The following is a 19,134-nucleotide window of genomic DNA, read 5'->3' on the forward strand; positions in this document are numbered from 1 at the left end:
CACTCCCCACCCCCTCACCCACCCCCGGACCCTCACTCCCCACCCCCTCACCCACCCCCTGACCCTCACTCCCCACCCCCTCACCCACCCCCTGACCCTCACTCCCCACCCCCTCACCCACCCCCTGACCCTCACTCCCCACCCCCTCACCCACCCCCTGACCCTCACTCCCCACCCCCTCACCCACCCCCTGACCCTCACTCCCCACCCCTACCCTCTCCCCCTCACTCCCCACCCCCTCACTCCCCACCCCCTACCGTCTCCCCCTCACTCCCCACCCCCTCACTCTCCACCCCCTACCCTCTCCCCCTCACTCCCCACCCCCTCACTCCCCACCCCCTCCCCTCTCCCCCTCACTCCCCACCCCCTCACTCCCCGCCCCCTACCCTCTCCCCCTCACTCCCCACCCCCTCACTCCCCGCCCCCTACCCTCTCCCCCTCACTCCCCACCCCCTCACTCCCCGCCCCCTACCCTCTCCCCCTCACTCCCCACCCCCGCACTCCCCGCCCCCTACCCTCTCCCCCTCACTCCCCACCCCCTCACTCCCCGCCCCCTACCCTCTCCCCCTCACTCCCCACCCCCTCACTCCCCACCCCCTACCCTCTCCCCCTCACTCCCCACCCCCTACCCTCTCCCCCTCACTCCCCACCCCCTCCCCCTCACTCCCCACCCCCTACCCTCTCACCCTCACTCCCCACCCCCTACCCTCTCCCCCTCACTCCCCACCCCCTCACTCCCCACCCCCTACCCTCTCCCCCTCACTCCCCACCCCCTCACTCCCCACCCCCTACCCCTCTCCCCCTCACTCCCCACCCCCTACCCTCTCCCCCTCACTCCCCACCCCCTCACTCCCCACCCCCTACCCTCTCCCCCTCACTCCCCACCCCCTCACTCCCCACCCCCTACCCTCTCCCCCTCTCTCCCCACCCCCTCACTCCCCACCCCCTACCCTCTCCCCCTCACTCCCCACTCCCTCACTCCCCACCCCCTACCCTCTCCCCCTCACTCCCCACCCCCTCACTCCCCACCCCCTACCCTCTCCCCCTCACTCCCCACCCCCTCACTCCCCACCCCCTACCCTCTCCCCCTCACTCCCCACCCCCTCACTCCCCACCCCCTACCCTCTCCCCCTCACTCCCCACCCCCTACCCTCTCCCCCTCACTCCCCACCCCCTACCCTCTCCCCCTCACTCCCCACCCCCTACCCTCTCCCCCTCACTCCCCACCCCCTCACTCCCCACCCCCTACCCTCTCCCCCTCACTCCCCACCCCCTCACTCCCCACCCCCTACCCTCTCCCCCTCACTCCCCACCCCCTCACTCCCCACCCCCTACCCTCTCCCCCTCACTCCCCACCTCCTCACTCCCCACCCCCTACCCTCTCCCCCTCACACCCCACCCCCTCACTCCCCACCCCCTACCCTCTCCCCCTCACTCCCCACCCCTTACCCTCTCCCCCTCACTCCCCACCACCTCACTCCCCACCCCCTACCCTCTCCCCCTCACTCCCCACCCCCTCACTCCCCACCCCCTACCCTCTCCCCCTCACTCCCCACCCCCTCACCCACCCCCTACCCTCTCCCCCTCACTCCCCACCCCCTCACCCACCCCCTGACCCTCACTCCCCACCCCCTCAACCACCCCCTCACCCACCCCCTGACCCTCACTCCCCACCCCCTCACCCACCCCCTGACCCTCACTCCCCACCCCCTCACCCACCCCCTGACCCTCACTCCCCACCCCCTCACCCACCCCCTGACCCTCACTCCCCACCCCCTCACCCACCCCCTGACCCTCACTCCCCACCCCCTCACCCACCCCCTGACCCTCACTCCCCACCCCCTCACCCACCCCCTGACCCTCACTCCCCACCCCCTCACCCACCCCCTGACCCTCACTCCCCACCCCCTCACCCACCCCCTGACCCTCACTCCCCACCCCCTCACCCACCCCCTGACCCTCACTCCCCACCCCCTCACCCACCCCCTGACCCTCACTCCCCACCCCCTCACCCACCCCCTGACCCTCACTCCCCACCCCCTCACCCACCCCCTGACCCTCACTCCCCACCCCCTCACCCACCCCCTGACCCTCACTCCCCACCCCCTCACCCACCCCCTGACCCTCACTCCCCACCCCCTCACCCACCCCCTGACCCTCACTCCCCACCCCCTCACCCACCCCCTGACCCTCACTCCCCACCCCCTCACCCACCCCCTGACCCTCACTCCCCACCCCCTCACCCACCCCCTGACCCTCACTCCCCACCCCCTCACCCACCCCCTGACCCTCACTCCCCACCCCCTCACCCACCCCCTGACCCTCACTCCCCACCCCCTCACCCACCCCCTGACCCTCACTCCCCACCCCCTCACCCACCCCCTGACCCTCACTCCCCACCCCCTCACCCACCCCCTGACCCTCACTCCCCACCCCCTCACCCACCCCCTGACCCTCACTCCCCACCCCCTCACCCACCCCCTGACCCTCACTCCCCACCCCCTCACCCACCCCCTGACCCTCACTCCCCACCCCCTCACCCACCCCCTGACCCTCACTCCCCACCCTCTCACCCACCCCCTGACCCTCACTCCCCACCCCCTCACCCACCCCCTGACCCTCACTCCCCACCCCCTCACCCACCCCCTGACCCTCACTCCCCACCCCCTCACCCACCCCCTGACCCTCACTCCCCACCCCCTGACCTTCACTCCCCACCCCCTCACCCACCCCCTGACCCTCACTCCCCACCCCCTCACGCACCCCCTGACCCTCACTCCCCACCCCCTCACCCACCCCCTGACCCTCACTCCCCACCCCCTCACCCACCCCCTGACCCTTACTCCCCACCCCCTGACCCTCACTCCCCACCCCCTGACCCACCCCCTGACCCTCACTCCCCACCCCCTGACCCACCCCCTGACCCTCACTCCCCACCCCCTCACCCACCCCCTGACCCTCACTCCCCACCCCCTCACCCACCCCCTGACCCTCACTCCCCACCCCCTCACCCACCCCCTGACCCTCACTCCCCACCCCTGACCCTCACTCCCCACCCCCTGACCCACCCCCTGACCCTCACTTCCCACCCCCTCACCCACCCCCTGACACCACCCCCTCACCCCAACCCCTCACCCACCCCCTGACCTCAACCCCTCACCCACTCCCTGACCTCAACCCCTCACCCACTCCCTGACCTCAACCCCTCACCCACCCCCTGACCTCAACCCCTCACCCACCCCCTGACCTCAACCCCTCACCCACCCCTTGACCTCAACCCCTCACCCACCCCCTCACCACACCCCCTCACCCACCCCCTGACCTCACCCCCTCACCCACCCCCTCACCACACCCCCTCACCCACCCCCTGACCCTCACTCCCCACCCCCACACCCACCCCTTGACCCTCACTCCCCACCCCTACACCCACCCCTTGACCCTCACTCCCCACCCCATCACCCACCCCGACCCTCACTCCCCACCCCCTGACCCTCACTCCCCAGCGCCTCACCCACCCCCTGCCCCTCACTCCCCAGCTCCTCACCCACCCCCTGACCCTCACTCCCCACCCCCTCACCCACCCCCTGACCCTCACTCCCCACCCCCTCACCCACTCCCTGACCCTCACTCCCCACCCCCTCACCCACCCCGACCCTCACTCCCAACCGCCTCACCCATCCCCAGACCTCACCCCCTCACCCACCCCCTCACCCTCACTCCCCACCCCCTGACCCTCACTCCCCACCCCCACACCCACCCCTTGACCCTCACTCCCCACCCCCACACCCACCCCTTGACCCTCACTCCCCACCCCATCACCCACCCCGACCCACACTCCCCAACCCCTGACCCTCACTCCCCAGCGCCTCACCCACCCCCTGCCCCTCACTCCCCACCTCCTCACCCACCCCCTGACCCTCACTCCCCACCCCTTCACCCACCCCCTGACCCTCACTCCCCACCCCTTCACCCACCCCCTGACCCTCACTCCCCACCCCCTCACCCACCCCCTGACCCTCACTCCCCACCCCCTCACCCACCCCCTGACCCTCACTCCCCACCCCCTCACCCACCCCCTGACCCTCTCTCCCCACCCCCTCACCCACCCCCTGACCTCACCCCCTCACCCTCACTCCCCACCCCCTCACCCACCGCCTGACCCTCACTCCCCACCCCCACACCCACCCCCTGACCCTCACTCCCCACCCCCACACCCACCCCCTGACCCTCACTCCCCACCCCCACACCCACCCCTTGACCCTCACTCCCCACCCCCACACCCACCCCTTGACCCTCACTCCCCACCCCCACACCCACCCCTTGACCCTCACTCCCCACCCCCACACCCACCCCTTGACCCTCACTCCCCACCCCCACACCCACCCCTTGACCCTCACTCCCCACCCCCACACCCACCCCTTGACCCTCACTCCCCACCCCATCACCCACCCCGACCCTCACTCCCGACCCCCTGACCCTCACTCCCCAGCGCCTCACCCACCCCCTGACCCTCACTTCCCACCCCCTGACCCTCACTCCCCACCCCATCACCCACCCCGACCCACACTCCCCACCCCCTGACCCTCACTCCCCAGCGCCTCACCCACCCCCTGCCCATCACTCCCCACCCCCTCACCCACCCCCTGACCATCACTCCCCACCCCCTCACCAACCCCCTGACCATCACTCCCCACCCCCTCACCCACCCCCTGACCCTCACTCCCCACCCCCTGACCCTCACTCCCCACCCCCTGACCCTCACTTCCCACCCCCTCACCCACCCCCTGACCCTCACACCCACCCCCTCACCCCACCCCCTGACCCTCACTCCCCACCCCCTCACCCACCCCCTGACCCTCACTCCCCACCCCCTCACCCCACCCCCTCACTCCCCACCCCCTCACCCACCCCCTGACCCTCACTCCCCACCCCCACACCCACCCCTTGACCCTCACTCCCCACTCCATCACCCACCCCGACCCTCACCCCACCCCCTGACCCTCACTCCCCAGCGCCTCACCCACCCCCTGACCCTCACTCCCCACCCCCTGACCCTCACTCCCCACCCCCTCACCCACCCCCTGACCCTCACCCCCCACCCCCTCACCCACCCCCTGACCCTCACTCCCCACCCCCTCACCCACCCCCTGACCCTCACTCCCCACCCCCTCACCCACCCCCTGACCCTCACTCCCCACCCCCTGACCCTCACTCCCCACCCCCTCACCCACCCCCTGACCCTCACTCCCCACCCCCTCACCCACCCCCTGACCCTCACTCCCCACCCCCTCACCCAACCCCTGACCCTCACTCCCCACCCCCTCACCCTCACTCCCCACCCCCTCACCCACCCCCTGACCCTCACTTCCCACCCCCTCACCCACCCCCTGACCCTCACTTCCCACCCCCTCACCCACCCCCTGACCCTCACTCCCACCCCCTCACCCACCCCCTGACCCTCACTCCCCACCCCGTCACCCACCCCCTGACCCTCACTCCCCACCCCCTCACCCACCCCCTGACCCTCACTCCCCACCCCCTCACACACCCCCTGACCCGCACTCCCCACCCCCTCACCCGCACTCCCCACCCCCTCACCCTCACTCCCCACCCCCTCACCCTCACTCCCCACCCCCTCACCCTCACTCCCCACCCCCTCACCCACCCCCTGACCCACACTCCCCACCCCCTCAACCACCCCCTCAACCACCCCCTGACCCTCACTCCCCACCCCCTCACCCACCCCCTGACCCTCACTCCCCACCCCCTCAACCAACCCCTCAACCACCCCCTGACCTTCACTCCCCACCCCCTCAACCAACCCCTGACCCTCACTCCCCAAGCCCTCACCCACCCCCTGACCCTCACTCCCCACCCCCTCACCCACCCCCTGACTCTCACTCCCCACCCCCTCACCCACCCCCTGACCCTCACTCCCCACCCCCTCACCCACCCCCTGACCCTCACTCCCCACCCCCTCACCCACCCCGACCCTCACTCCCCACCCCCTCACCCACCCCCTGACCCTCACTCCCCACCCCTACCCTCTGCCCCTCACTCCCCACCCCCTACCGTCTCCCCCTCACTCCCCACCCCCTCACTCCCCACCCCCTACCCTCTCCCCCTCACTCCCCACCCCCTCACTCCCCACCCCCTACCCTCTCCCCCTCACTCCCCACCCCCTCACTCCCCACCCCCTACCCTCTCCCCCTCACTCCCCACCCCCTCACTCCCCGCCCCCTACCCTCTCCCCCTCACTCCCCACCCCCTCACTCCCCGCCCCTACCCTCTCCCCCTCACTCCCCACCCCCTCACTCCCCGCCCCCTACCCTCTCCCCCTCACTCCCCACCCCCTCACTCCCCGCCCCCTACCCTCTCCCCCTCACTCCCCACCCCCTCACTCCCCGCCCCCTACCCTCTCCCCCTCACTCCCCACCCCCTCACTCCCCGCCCCCTACCCTCTCCCCCTCACTCCCCACCCCCTCACTCCCCGCCCCCTACCCTCTCCCCTCACTCCCCACCCCCTCACTCCCCGCCCCCTACCCTCTCCCCCTCACTCCCCACCCCCTCACTCCCCGCCCCCTACCCTCTCCCCCTCACTCCCCACCCCCTCACTCCCCGCCCCCTACCCTCTCCCCCTCACTCCCCACCCCCTCACTCCCCGCCTATTATCCCCTCACTCCCCACCCCCTACCCTCTCCCCCTCACTCCCCACCCCCTACCCTCTCCCCCTCACTCCCCACCCCTACCCTCTCCCCTCACTCCCCACCCCCTCACTCCCCACCCCCTACCCTCTCCCCCTCACTCCCCACCCCCTCACTCCCCACCTCCTACCCTCTCCCCCTCACTCCCCACCCCCTCACTCCCCACCCCCTACCCTCTCCCCCTCTCTCCCACCCCCTCACTCCCACCCCCTACCCTCTCCCCTCACTCCCCACCCCCTCACTCCCCACCCCCTACCCTCTCCCCCTCACTCCCCACCCCCTCACTCCCCACCCCCTACCCTCTCCCCCTCACTCCCCACCCCCTACCCTCTCCCCCTCACTCCCCACCCCCTACCCTCTCCCCCTCACTCCCCACCCCCTACCCTCTCCCCCTCACTCCCCACCCCCTCACTCCCCACCCCCTACCCTCTCCCCCTCACTCCCCACCCCCTACCCTCTCCCCCTCACTCCCCACCCCCTACCCTCTCCCCCTCACGTCCCCACCCCCTACCCTCTCCCCCTCACTCCCCACCCCTCACTCCCCACCCCCTACCCTCTCCCACTCACTCCCCACCCCCTCACTCCCCACCCCCTACCCTCTCCCCCTCACTCCCCACCCCCTACCCTCTCCCCCTCACTCCCCACCCCCTCACTCCCCACCCCCTACCCTCTCCCCCTCACTCCCCACCCCCTCACTCCCCACCCCCTACCCTCTCCCCCTCACTCCCCACCCCCTCACTCCCCACCCCCTACCCTCTCCCGCTCACTCCCCACCCCCTCACTCCCCACCCCCTCACTCCCCACCCCCTACCCTCTCCCCCTCACTCCCCACCCCCTCACTCCCCACCCCCTACCCTCTCCCCCTCACTCCCCACCCCCTCACTCCCCACCCCCTACCCTCTCCCCCTCACTCCCCACCCCCTCACTCCCCACCCCCTCCCCTCTCCCCCTCACTCCCCACCCCCTCACTCCCCACCCCCTCCCCTCTCCCCCTCACTCCCCACCCCCTCACTCCCCACCCCCTCACTCCCCACCCCCTACCCTCTCCCCCTCACTCCCCACCCCCTCACTCCCCACCCCCTACCCTCTCCCCCTCACTCCCCACCCCCTCACTCCCCACCCCCTACCCTCTCCCCCTCACTCCCCACCCCCTACCCTCTCCCCCTCACTCCCCACCCCCTCACTCCCCACCCCCTACCCTCTCCCCCTCACTCCCCACCCCCTCACTCCCCACCCCCTACCCTCTCCCCCTCACTCCCCACCCCCTCACTCCCCACCCCCTACCCTCTCCCCCTCACTCCCCACCCCCTACCCTCTCCCCCTCACTCCCCTCCCCCTCACTCCCCACCCCCTACCCTCTCCCCCTCACTCCCCACCCCCTCACTCCCCACCCCCTACCCTCTCCCCCTCACTCCCCACCCCTCACTCCCCACCCCCTACCCTCTCCCCCTCACTCCCCACCCCCTCACTCCCCACCCCCTACCCTCTCCCCCTCACTCCCCACCCCCTCACTCCCCACCCCCTACCCTCTCCCCCTCACTCCCCACCCCCTCACTCCCCACCCCCTACCCTCTCCCCCTCACTCCCCACCCCCTCACTCCCCACCCCCTACCCTCTCCCCCTCTCTCCCCACCCCCTCACTCCCCACCCCCTACCCTCTCCCCCTCACTCCCCACTCCCTCACTCCCCACCCCCTACCCTCTCCCCCTCACTCCCCACCCCCTCACTCCCCACCCCCTACCCTCTCCCCTCACTCCCCACCCCCTCACTCCCCACCCCCTACCCTCTCCCCCTCACTCCCCACCCCCTCACTCCCCACCCCCTACCCTCTCCCCCTCACTCCCCACCCCCTCACTCCCCACCCCCTACCCTCTCCCCCTCACTCCCCACCCCCTCACTCCCCACCCCCTACCCTCTCCCCCTCACTCCCCACCCCCTCACTCCCCACCCCCTACCCTCTCCCCCTCACTCCCCACCCCCTCACTCCCCACCCCCTACCCTCTCCCCCTCACTCCCCACCCCCTCACTCCCCACCCCCTACCCTCTCCCCCTCACTCCCCACCCCCTCACTCCCCACCCCCTACCCTCTCCCCCTCACTCCCCACCCCCTCACTCCCCACCCCCTCACTCCCCACTCCCCCTCACTCCCCACTCCCCCTCACTCCCCACTCCCCCTCACTCCCCACTCCCCCTCACTCCCCACTCCCCCTCACTCCCCACTCCCCCTCACTCGCCTCCCCCTCACTCCCCACTCCCCCTCACTCCCCACTCCCCCTCACTCCCCACTCCCCCTCACTCCCCACTCCCCCTCACTCCCCACTCCCCCTCACTCGCCTCCCCCTCACTCGCCTCCCCCTCACTCCCCACTCCCCCTCACTCCCCCCCACCCCTCACTCCCCACTCCCCCTCACTCCCCCCCACCCCTCACTCCCCACCCCCACCCCCTCACTCCCCACCCCCTCACTCCCCACCCCCTCACTCCCCATCCCACCCCCTCACCTCCCCACCCCCTCACCTCCCCACCCCCTCACTCCCCATCCCTCCCCCTCACCTCCCCACCCCCTCACTCCCCATCCCTCCCCCTCACCTCCCCACCCCCTCACCTCCCCACCCCCTCACTCCCCATCCCTCCCCCTCACCTCCCCACCCCCTCACCTCCCCACTCCCTCACTCCCCATCCCTCCCCCTCACCTCCCCACCCCCTCACCTCCCCACTCCCTCACTCCCCATCCCTCCCCCTCACCTCCCCACCCCCTCACCTCCCCACTCCCTCACTCCCCATCCCTCCCCCTCACCTCCCCACCCCCTCACCTCCCCACCCCCTCACTCCCCATCCCTCCCCCTCACCTCCCCACCCCCTCACTCCCCATCCCTCCCCCTCACCTCCCCACCCCCTCACCTCCCCACCCCCTCACTCCCCATCCCTCCCCCTCACCTCCCCACCCCTCACTCCCCATCCCTCCCCCTCACCTCACCACCCCCTCACCCCCCATCCCTCCCCCTCACCTCCCCACCCCCTCCCCTCCCCACCCCCTCCCCCTCACCTCCCCACCCCCTCATTCCCTACCCCCTCCCCCCCCTCACCTCCCCACCCCCTCACCTCCCCACCCCCTCACTCCCCATCCCTCCCCCTCACCTCCCCACCCCCTCACCTCCCCACCCCCTCACTCCCCATCCCTCCCCCTCACCTCCCCACCCCCTCACCTCCCCACCCCCTCACTCCCCATCCCTCCCCCTCACCTCCCCACCCCCTCACCCCCATCCCTCCCCCTCACCTCCCCACCCCCTCCCCTCCCCACCCCCTCCCCCTCACCTCCCCACCCCCTCCCCTCCCCACCCCCTCCCCCTCACCTCCCCACCCCCTCATTCCCTACCCCCTCCCCCCCTCACCTCCCCACCCCCTCACCTCCCCACCCCCTCACTCCCCACCCCCTCACTCCCCATCCCACCCCCTCACCTCCCCACCCCCTCACTCCCCATCCCTCCCCCTCACCTCCCCACCCCCTCACTCCCCATCCCTCCCCCTCACCTCCCCACCCCCTCACCCCCCATCCCTCCCCCTCACCTCCCCACCCCCTCCCCTCCCAACCCCCTCTCCCTCACCTCCCCACCCCCTCATTCCCTACCCCCTCCCTCCCCTCACCTCCCCACCCCCTCACTCCCCACCCCCTCCCTCCCCACCCCCTCACTCCCCATCCCTCCCCCTCACCTCCCCACCCCCCCCCACCCCCTCCCCTCCCCACCCCCTCCCCCCCCACCCCCTCACTCCCCACCCCCTCACTCCCCACCCCCTCACCTCCCCACCCCCTCACCTCCCCACCCCCTCACCTCCCCACCCCCTCCCCCCCTCACCTCCCCACCCCCTCACCTCCCCACCCCCTCCCCCTCACCTCCCCACCCCCTCACTCCCCACACCCTCCCCCTCACCTCCCCCTCACCTCCCCCTCACCTCCCCACCCCCTCACTCCCCACCCCCTCCACCCCCTCACTCCCCACCCCCTCCCCCCCTCACTCCCCACCCCCTCCCCCCCTCACTCCCCACCCCCTCCCCCTCACCTCCCCACCCCCTCACTCCCCACCCCCACCCCCTCACCTCCCCACCCCCTCACCTCCCCACCCCCTCACTCCCCACCGCCTCACCTCCCCACCGCCTCACCTCCCCACCGCCTCACCTCCCCACCGCCTCACCTCCCCACCGCCTCACCTAACCCACCCCCTCACCTCCCCACCCCCTCACCTAACCCACCCCCTACTCTCTCCCTTCACCCCCCTACCCCGCCCCCTCACTCCCCTCCCCCCTCACTCCCACCCCCTCACTCTCCACTCCCCACCCCCTCCCTCCCCACCCCCACCCCCTCACTCCCACCCCCTCACTCCCACTCCCCCACTCCTCACTCCCCACCCCCTCACTCCTCACTCCCTCACTCCCCACCCCCTACCCTCTCCCTCTCACTCCCCAAACCTTCACTCCCCACCCCTCCCCCTCACTCCCCACCCCCTCCCTCCCCACCCCCTACCCTCTCCCCCTCCCTCCCCACCCCCTACCCTCTCCCCCTCCCCCCTCACTCCCCACCCCCTCACTCTCACTCCCCACCCCCTCCCTCCCCACCCCCTCACTCCCCACCTCCTCACTCCCCACCCCCTACCCTCTCCCCCTCACTCCCCACCCCCTCACTCCCCACCCCCTCACTCCCCACTCCCCCTCACTCCCCACTCCCCCTCACTCCCCACTCCCCCTCACTCCCCACCCCCTCACTCCCCACTCCCCCTCACTCCCCACTCCCCCTCACTCCCCACTCCCCTCACTCGCCTCCCCCTCACTCGCCTCCCCCTCACTCCCCCCCACCCCTCACTCCCCCCCACCCCTCACTCCCCCCCACCCCTCACTCCCCACTCCCCCTCACTCCCCCCCACCCCTCACTCCCCACCCCAACCCCCTCACTCCCCACCCCCTCACTCCCCACCCCCTCACTCCCCACCCCCTCACTCCCCATCCCCACCCCCTCACTCCCCACCCCCTCACTCCCCACCCCCTCACTCCCCCATCCCACCCCCTCACCTCCCCACCCCCTCCCCTCCCCACCCCCTCACTCCCCATCCCTCCCCCTCACCTCCCCACCCCCTCACTCCCCATCCCTCCCCCTCACCTCCCCACCCCCTCACCTCCCCACCCCCTCACTCCCCATCCCTCCCCCTCACCTCCCCACCCCCTCACCTCCCCACTCCCTCACTCCCCATCCCTCCCCCTCACCTCCCCACCCCCTCACCTCCCCACTCCCTCACTCCCCATCCCTCCCCCTCACCTCCCCACCCCCTCACCTCCCCACTCCCTCACTCCCCATCCCTCCCCCTCACCTCCCCACCCCCTCACCTCCCCACCCCCTCACTCCCCATCCCTCCCCCTCACCTCCCCACCCCCTCACCTCCCCACCCCCTCACTCCCCATCCCTCCCCCTCACCTCCCCACCCCCTCACTCCCCATCCCTCCCCCTCACCTCCCCACCCCCTCACCTCCCCACCCCCTCACTCCCCATCCCTCCCTCACCTCCCCACCCCCTCACCTCCCCACCCCCTCACTCCCCATCCCTCCCCCTCACCTCCCCACCCCCTCACCCCCCATCCCTCCCCCTCACCTCCCCACCCCCTCCCCTCCCCACCCCCTCCCCCTCACCTCCCCACCCCCTCATTCCCTACCCCCTCCCCCCCCTCACCTCCCCACCCCCTCACCTCCCCACCCCCTCACTCCCCATCCCTCCCCCTCACCTCCCCACCCCCTCACCTCCCCACCCCCTCACTCCCCATCCCTCCCCCTCACCTCCCCACCCCCTCACCTCCCCACCCCCTCACTCCCCATCCCTCCCCCTCACCTCCCCACCCCCTCACCCCCATCCCTCCCCCTCACCTCCCCACCCCCTCCCCTCCCCACCCCCTCACCTCCCCACCCCCTCATTCCCTACCCCCTCCCCCCCCTCACCTCCCCACCCCCTCACCTCCCCACCCCCTCACTCCCCACCCCCTCACTCCCCATCCCACCCCCTCACCTCCCCACCCCCTCACTCCCCATCCCTCCCCCTCACCTCCCCACCCCCTCACCCCCCATCCCTCCCCCTCACCTCCCCACCCCCTCCCCTCCCAACCCCCTCTCCCTCACCTCCCCACCCCCTCATTCCCTACCCCCTCCCTCCCCTCACCTCCCCACCCCCTCACTCCCCACCCCCTCCCCTCCCCACCCCCTCACTCCCCATCCCTCCCCCTCACCTCCCCACCCCCTCCCCCCCACCCCCTCCCCTCCCCACCCCCTCCCTCCCCACCCCCCTCACTCCCCACCCCCTCACCTCCCCACCCCCTCATTCCCTACCCCCTCCCCCCCCTCACCTCCCCACCCCCTCACCTCCCCACCCCCTCACTCCCCACACCCTCCCCCTCACCTCCCCCTCACCTCCCCCTCACCTCCCCACCCCCTCACTCCCCACCCCCTCCACCCCCTCACTCCCCACCCCCTCACTCCCCACCCCCTCCCCCCTCACTCCCCACCCCCTCCCCCCCTCACTCCCCACCCCCTCCCCCTCACCTCCCCACCCCCTCACTCCCCACCCCCACCCCCTCACCTCCCCACCCCCTCAGCTCCCCACCCCCTCACTCCCCACCGCCTCACCTCCCCACCGCCTCACCTCCCCACCGCCTCACCTCCCCACCGCCTCACCTAACCCACCCCCTCACCTCCCCACCCCCTCACCTAACCCACCCCCTACTCTCTCCCTTCACCCCCCTACCCCGCCCCCTCACTCCCCTCCCCCCTCACTCCCACCCCCTCACTCTCCACTCCCCACCCCCTCCCTCCCCACCCCCACCCCCTCACTCCCACCCCCTCACTCCCCACTCCCCACCACCTCACTCCCCACCCCCACCCCCTCACTCCCCACTCCCCCACTCCTCACTCCCCACCCCCTCACTCCTCACTCCCTCACTCCCCACCCCCTACCCTCTCCCTCTCACTCCCCAAACCTTCACTCCCCACCCCCTCCCCCTCACTCCCCACCCCCTCCCTCCCCACCCCCTACCCTCTCCCCCTCCCTCCCCACCCCCTACCCTCTCCCCCTCCCCCTCACTCCCCACCCCCTCACTCTCACTCCCCACCCCCTCCCTCCCCACCCCCTCACTCCCCACCTCCTCACTCCCCACCCCCTCACTCCCCACCCCCTCACTCCCCACCCCCTCACTCCCCACCCCCTCACTCCTCACTCCCCACCCCCTCACTCCTCACTCCCCACTCCCCCACTCCTCACTCCCCACCCCCTCACTCCTCACTCCCTCACTCCCCACCCTCTCCCCCTCACTCCCCAAACCTTCACTCCCCACCCCCTCCCCCTCACTCCCCACCCCCTACCCTCTCCCCCTCCCTCCCCACCCCCTACCCTCTCCCCCTCCCTCCCCACCCCCTCACTCTCACTCCTCACTCCCCACCCCCTCACTCCTCACTCCCCACCCCCTCACTCCTCACTCCCCACCCCCACCCCCTCACTCCCCACCCCCTCACCCCCCACCCCCCTCCCCCTCACTCCCCACCCCCCTCCCCCTCACTCCCCACCCCCCTCCCCCTCACTCCCCACCCCCTCCCCCTCACTCCCCACCCCCTCACTCCCCACCCCCTCACTCCCCACTCCCCACCCCCTCACTCCCCACCCCCTCACTCCTCACCCCCCTCCCCCACCCCCCTCCCCCTCACTCCCCACCCCACTCCTCACCCCCCTCCCCCTCACTCCCCACCCCCTCACTCCCCACCCCCTCACCCCCCACCCCCCTCCCCCTCACTCCCCACCCCCTCACCCCCCACCCCCCTCCCCCTCACTCCCCAACCCCTCCCCTTCCCTCCCCACCCCCACACTCCCCACCCCCTCCCCCACCCTCCCCACCCCCACCCCACACACCCCCTCCACCCCCACCCCCACCCTCCCCTCCCCCCCCCCACCCCCACACTCCCCACCCCCTCACTCCCCACCCCCTCACTCCCCTCCCCCTCACTCCCCTCCCCCTCACTCCCCACCCCCACACTCCCCACCCTCCCCACCCCCACCCCCACACTCCCCACCCCCTCACTCCCCACACTCCCCACCCCCACACTCCCCACCCCCACACTCCCCTCCCCCTCACTCCCCTCCCCCTCACTCCCCACCCCCACACTCCCCACCCTCCCCACCCCCACCCCCACACTCCCCACCCCCTCACTCCCCACACTCCCCACCCCCACACTCCCCACCCCCTCACTCCCCACCCCCACCCCCCGCCCCCTCACCCTGTCCCCCTCCCATCCCCTTCACTGTCACTCACTGCCCCCTCGCTCACTATCCTTCTCACTACCTGTCACTCACTCAGTCTACCATTCCCCCACCCCTCATTTACTCACTCACTGCCATCCACCCCCACCCCCTGTCAGGGTCACTCACCCTCCGCTGTCTCTCCAGCCCCCGCTATCGGGCTTGGGCTCGAGCAGTGGGCAGCGCTCTGCACATGCGCACTCCGCCCCCTCGCTAACTGCCGCTCTCGCGCCTCCACCCCAACTCTCCGTGCCGAGGACAGCCGGGCCTGGAGGACCCCGCCGCCACTGCACGCCCCAGCTAACCCGCTCCCCCTCACAGGCCACCCCCCCTCGCTGGAGCACACCGCTCCGTTCAAATATCAGCATCACCGCTGCCCTCAAACGTGGAAATTATTGTATTACAGGCAAAAAATGTACCTCGGACTGTGGGACTTTGGGATGGTCGATGTACGCAAGCGCTTTGCCCGCAGTGACGTCTGGGATCTGTAGTCTTTCTGGTTAGTGGCTTGCGTAGTGACGTCAGCCTGCTTATGGAGTTATAAATAGCCCATATAAAAGCAGGCAGTGAGTGAGCAGAGCAGTGTCAGAACAAAATAGCAACAGGAGCTGTAAGAGGCCAATTTTTATCAAGTTGTGTAATGCAGAATACACATTCCCTTGCAGCAGATCAATAATTGTGACATTCCACATTCATTTACCAGTTTCTTTTGGATTCTGACACTCTATCTGAAATACAGAAGTATCCCGACGAAAATAAAATTACTTTATCTTAATGTGATTTATTCTAAAAAAAGGTACGTTCATCTCAGGATATTAAACATGAGAGTTTCTGACGCGATCTAAACTCAGTGTGAACTTTCTCCCAAGTATTCGTTTTGTTTCTTATCCAAAGCTTTCAATTGAATCTTTGCCTTGTGATCAGCCCTAGGAGACCATCATTATGTGTTCTACATCTATGAAACATTGATTGTTGCCTTTCCATTGCTCCCAGGGCATGCAGTGCCCTCTGCACGGGGGGGGAGAATTTTTTTAAAATAGTTGGCTTCTCTTTTGAGTATTAATTTTTTAAAAATCCACTTTGCCAAATTTGTGTTCCTTCTCTTGAACAAATTGATAGAAACAACTTTACATTTCAAAGCACTTGATGCCTGACTGTCAGTTTGAATTCAGCCAACTGTTTTAGCTGTTTGGGGCTTAAAATAAAACCTGCTTTGTCATTGGCTATGAATGGAAAGTGTCTTAAATACAAAATGCACTCTATGCCAATTTGGCTGACAGTGGACATTAGCTTGCAGAATCACAGGAGTGTTACAGTGCAGAAGGAGGCCATTCAGCCTGCTTGAATCAGCGTTTCATGTAGAGCATGAACAACATCACCCAGCTTTGGTTTCAGCTTTAGAGAAAACCACGTCACTCAGATTGTGTAAAACCACATCATATTTAGCTATGATTAAGATGTCTGATTAGCAAGATGCATGCAGTAGTCTTAAAGCAACATATACTTGAAACTGATGAGGCATAGAACCCCCCCCAGTTTGAACCAGGGCAGACAGTTTATTGAAATCTGTAAAACATTATATATATCACTGTCTACAATACAGTGCACTTCCACGTTTCGAACAACTAAAAAGTTTGAAAACTTAGAGCATAGGAAGTACTATCCCTCATGTCTATGTTTGCCCTTTGAAAGCAAGGAAACTTGGCAAGTCAAGTCAGGCAGCATCAGTGGAGATTTAAACAGCATTAATATTTGGACAGCATGGTGGCTCAGTGGTTAGCATTGCTGCTTCACAACGCCAGGGACCTTCGATTCTTTTTCCCCCCCGACGTGGTCGACGATGCCCTCCACCGCATCTCTTCCACTTCCCGCTCCTCCGCCCTTGAGCCCCGCTCCTCCAACCGCCACCAGGACAGAACCCCACTGGTCCTCACCTACCACCCCACCAATCTCCATGTACAGCGCATCATCCACCGTCATTTCCGCCACCTCCAAACGGACCCCACCACCAAGGATATATTTCCCTCCCCTCCCCTATCAGCATTCCGTAAAGATCACTCCCTCCGTGACTCCCTCATCAGATCCACACCCCCCACCAACCCAACCTCCACTCCCGGCACCTTCCCCTGCAACCGCAGGAGGTGCAAGACTTGCACCCACACCTCCCCCCTCACCTCCCTCCAAGGCCCCAAAGGAAACTTCCATATCCGCCACAGATTCACCTGCACCTCCACACACATCATCTATTGCATCCTCTGCACCCGATGTGGCCTCCTCTATATTGGGGAGACAGGCCGGCTACTTGCGGAGCGTTTCAGAGAACACCTCTGGGACACCCGGACCAACCAACCCAACCACCCTGTGGCTCAACATTTCAACTCCCCCTCCCACTCCACCAAGGATATGCAGGTCTTTGGACTCCTCCATTGCCAGACCACAACAAAACGACGGTTGGAGGAAGAGCGCCTCATCGTCCGCCTAGGAACCCTCCAACCACAAGGGATGAACTCGGATTTCACCAGTTTCCTCATTTCTCCTCCCCCCACCTTGTCTCAGTCAAATCCACCGAATTCAGCACCGCCTTCCTAACCTGCAATCTTCTTCCCGACCTCTCCGCCCCCACCCCAGTCTGACCTATCACCCTCACCTTGACCTCTTTCCACCTATCACATTTCCGATGCCCCTCCCCCAAGTCCGTCCTCACTACCTTTTATCTTAGCCTGCTGGACAAACTTTCCTCATTCCTGAAGAAGGGCTTATGCCCGAAACGTCGATTCTCCTGTTCCCTGGATGCTGCCTGACCTGCTGCGCTTTTCCAGCAACACATTTTCACCTTCGATTCTAGCCTTGGGTGATGGTTCGTATGGAGTTTGCACATTCTCTCTTGTTTCACCTGAGTTTCTTCCAGGTGCTCCGGTTTCCTCCTACAATCCAAAGATGTGCAGGGTTAGGTGGATTGGGAAATGCATGCTTACAGGGTTGGGGTTGGATACACTTTGGTGTGCATTCACTGGGCTGAATGGCCTGCTTCCACACTGTAGGGATTCTATGTCATGTCGTTTCAGGTCCATGATCTTTCATCAGGACCTGGAAAATTTAGAAACGTAAGAGATGTTAATTAGATAAAACAGGGTGGTTCACAAAAAGAACAGAACCACATTAAACAACAAAAGAGTTGGTGAATCAATGGTGATGGAACAAGTAAAATTAACTAGAGATGTATCTGAATGGCAGGATCATGAACAGATACAGCAAGAACACAATAATAACAGAACAAAGTCTGAAAGAGGAAAAAAAATGATGGGAGCGATTATGGTCTGAAATTCTTGACTGTTGAGACTGGAGAGGTGTAAACTGTTAAATCAAAGGATTTGGTTTTGTCTCTCAAGCTTGATGTTACGAAGTCGAAAGAGTGTATATTCACTTTAAGATAGAAAGTGTTTTCTGAATTTTAAAGTAAATTTAAAGTACAGGTATAGCTGCTAGCCACAGATAAGAGATGGGCTGTTTCAAAATAGATACATGGAGCGAATGGCTGTTAAATGGTTAACTGATGTTTGGTTTCTGTTTTGACAACAATTCAAATTTAACCAATTAATTTAAATTATGCCCAGGATACTTAGAAGCAATTGTGTTTGAATTTATTGTACTGGCAACATCGGACCAATGAGAGGGAGTTTGAAAAAATGTGGGCATTTTGAAAATTGATCAGAGCAACAGCCATAGAGCTAACTGCCCATCTAACATCTTGCTCTCAAAGAAATTTCAGAAGGCACTATCTATCAAAAAGTACCTTTTCCTTAAAAGCAGTAAAAAGAAAGATGATCACCCATGGAGAAGACAGCGGAATCAGAAGACCAGAAGGCAGACTGCATGAAAGACTGTGTGGACTTGAGATTAAGTTAATGCAATGTTTAATAATTGTATTATTGGAATAGGATATTAAGGGAATTATATCGAGAGTATGGTGCTGGAAAAGCACAGCAGGTGAGGCAGCATCCAAGGAACAGGAGAATCGATGTTTCAGGCATATGCCCTTCACCAGGAATGAACCTTGTGGGGATAAATGAGAGGGGGGGGGGGGTGGGACCTGGGGAAGGTAGATGAGAATGCAA

General features: G+C 66.8%; 1 protein-coding gene across 2 annotated transcripts in view; it reads right to left on the minus strand.

The window, feature by feature from the left end:
- nras (NRAS proto-oncogene, GTPase) overlaps positions 1-15,273 on the minus strand; it is an 85,878-nt gene extending 70,605 nt beyond the window's left edge. Inside the window, exon 1 of one of the 2 annotated variants that reach the window (XM_087973679.1) lies at positions 15,149-15,273. The gene's annotated coding sequence lies outside the window, so the exon portion shown is untranslated. The remainder of the gene's footprint in view (positions 1-15,148) is intronic. The other variant, XM_087973680.1, reaches the window with a different exon arrangement.
- Between the last annotated feature and the right edge of the window lie 3,861 nt (positions 15,274-19,134).

The sequence above is a fragment of the Chiloscyllium plagiosum genome, unplaced genomic scaffold (genome assembly GCF_037043375.1).
Source record: "Chiloscyllium plagiosum isolate Xiang-an unplaced genomic scaffold, Cpla_swu_hap1 HiC_scaffold_26, whole genome shotgun sequence".
In the NCBI taxonomy this organism is placed as follows: Eukaryota; Metazoa; Chordata; class Chondrichthyes; order Orectolobiformes; family Hemiscylliidae; genus Chiloscyllium; species Chiloscyllium plagiosum.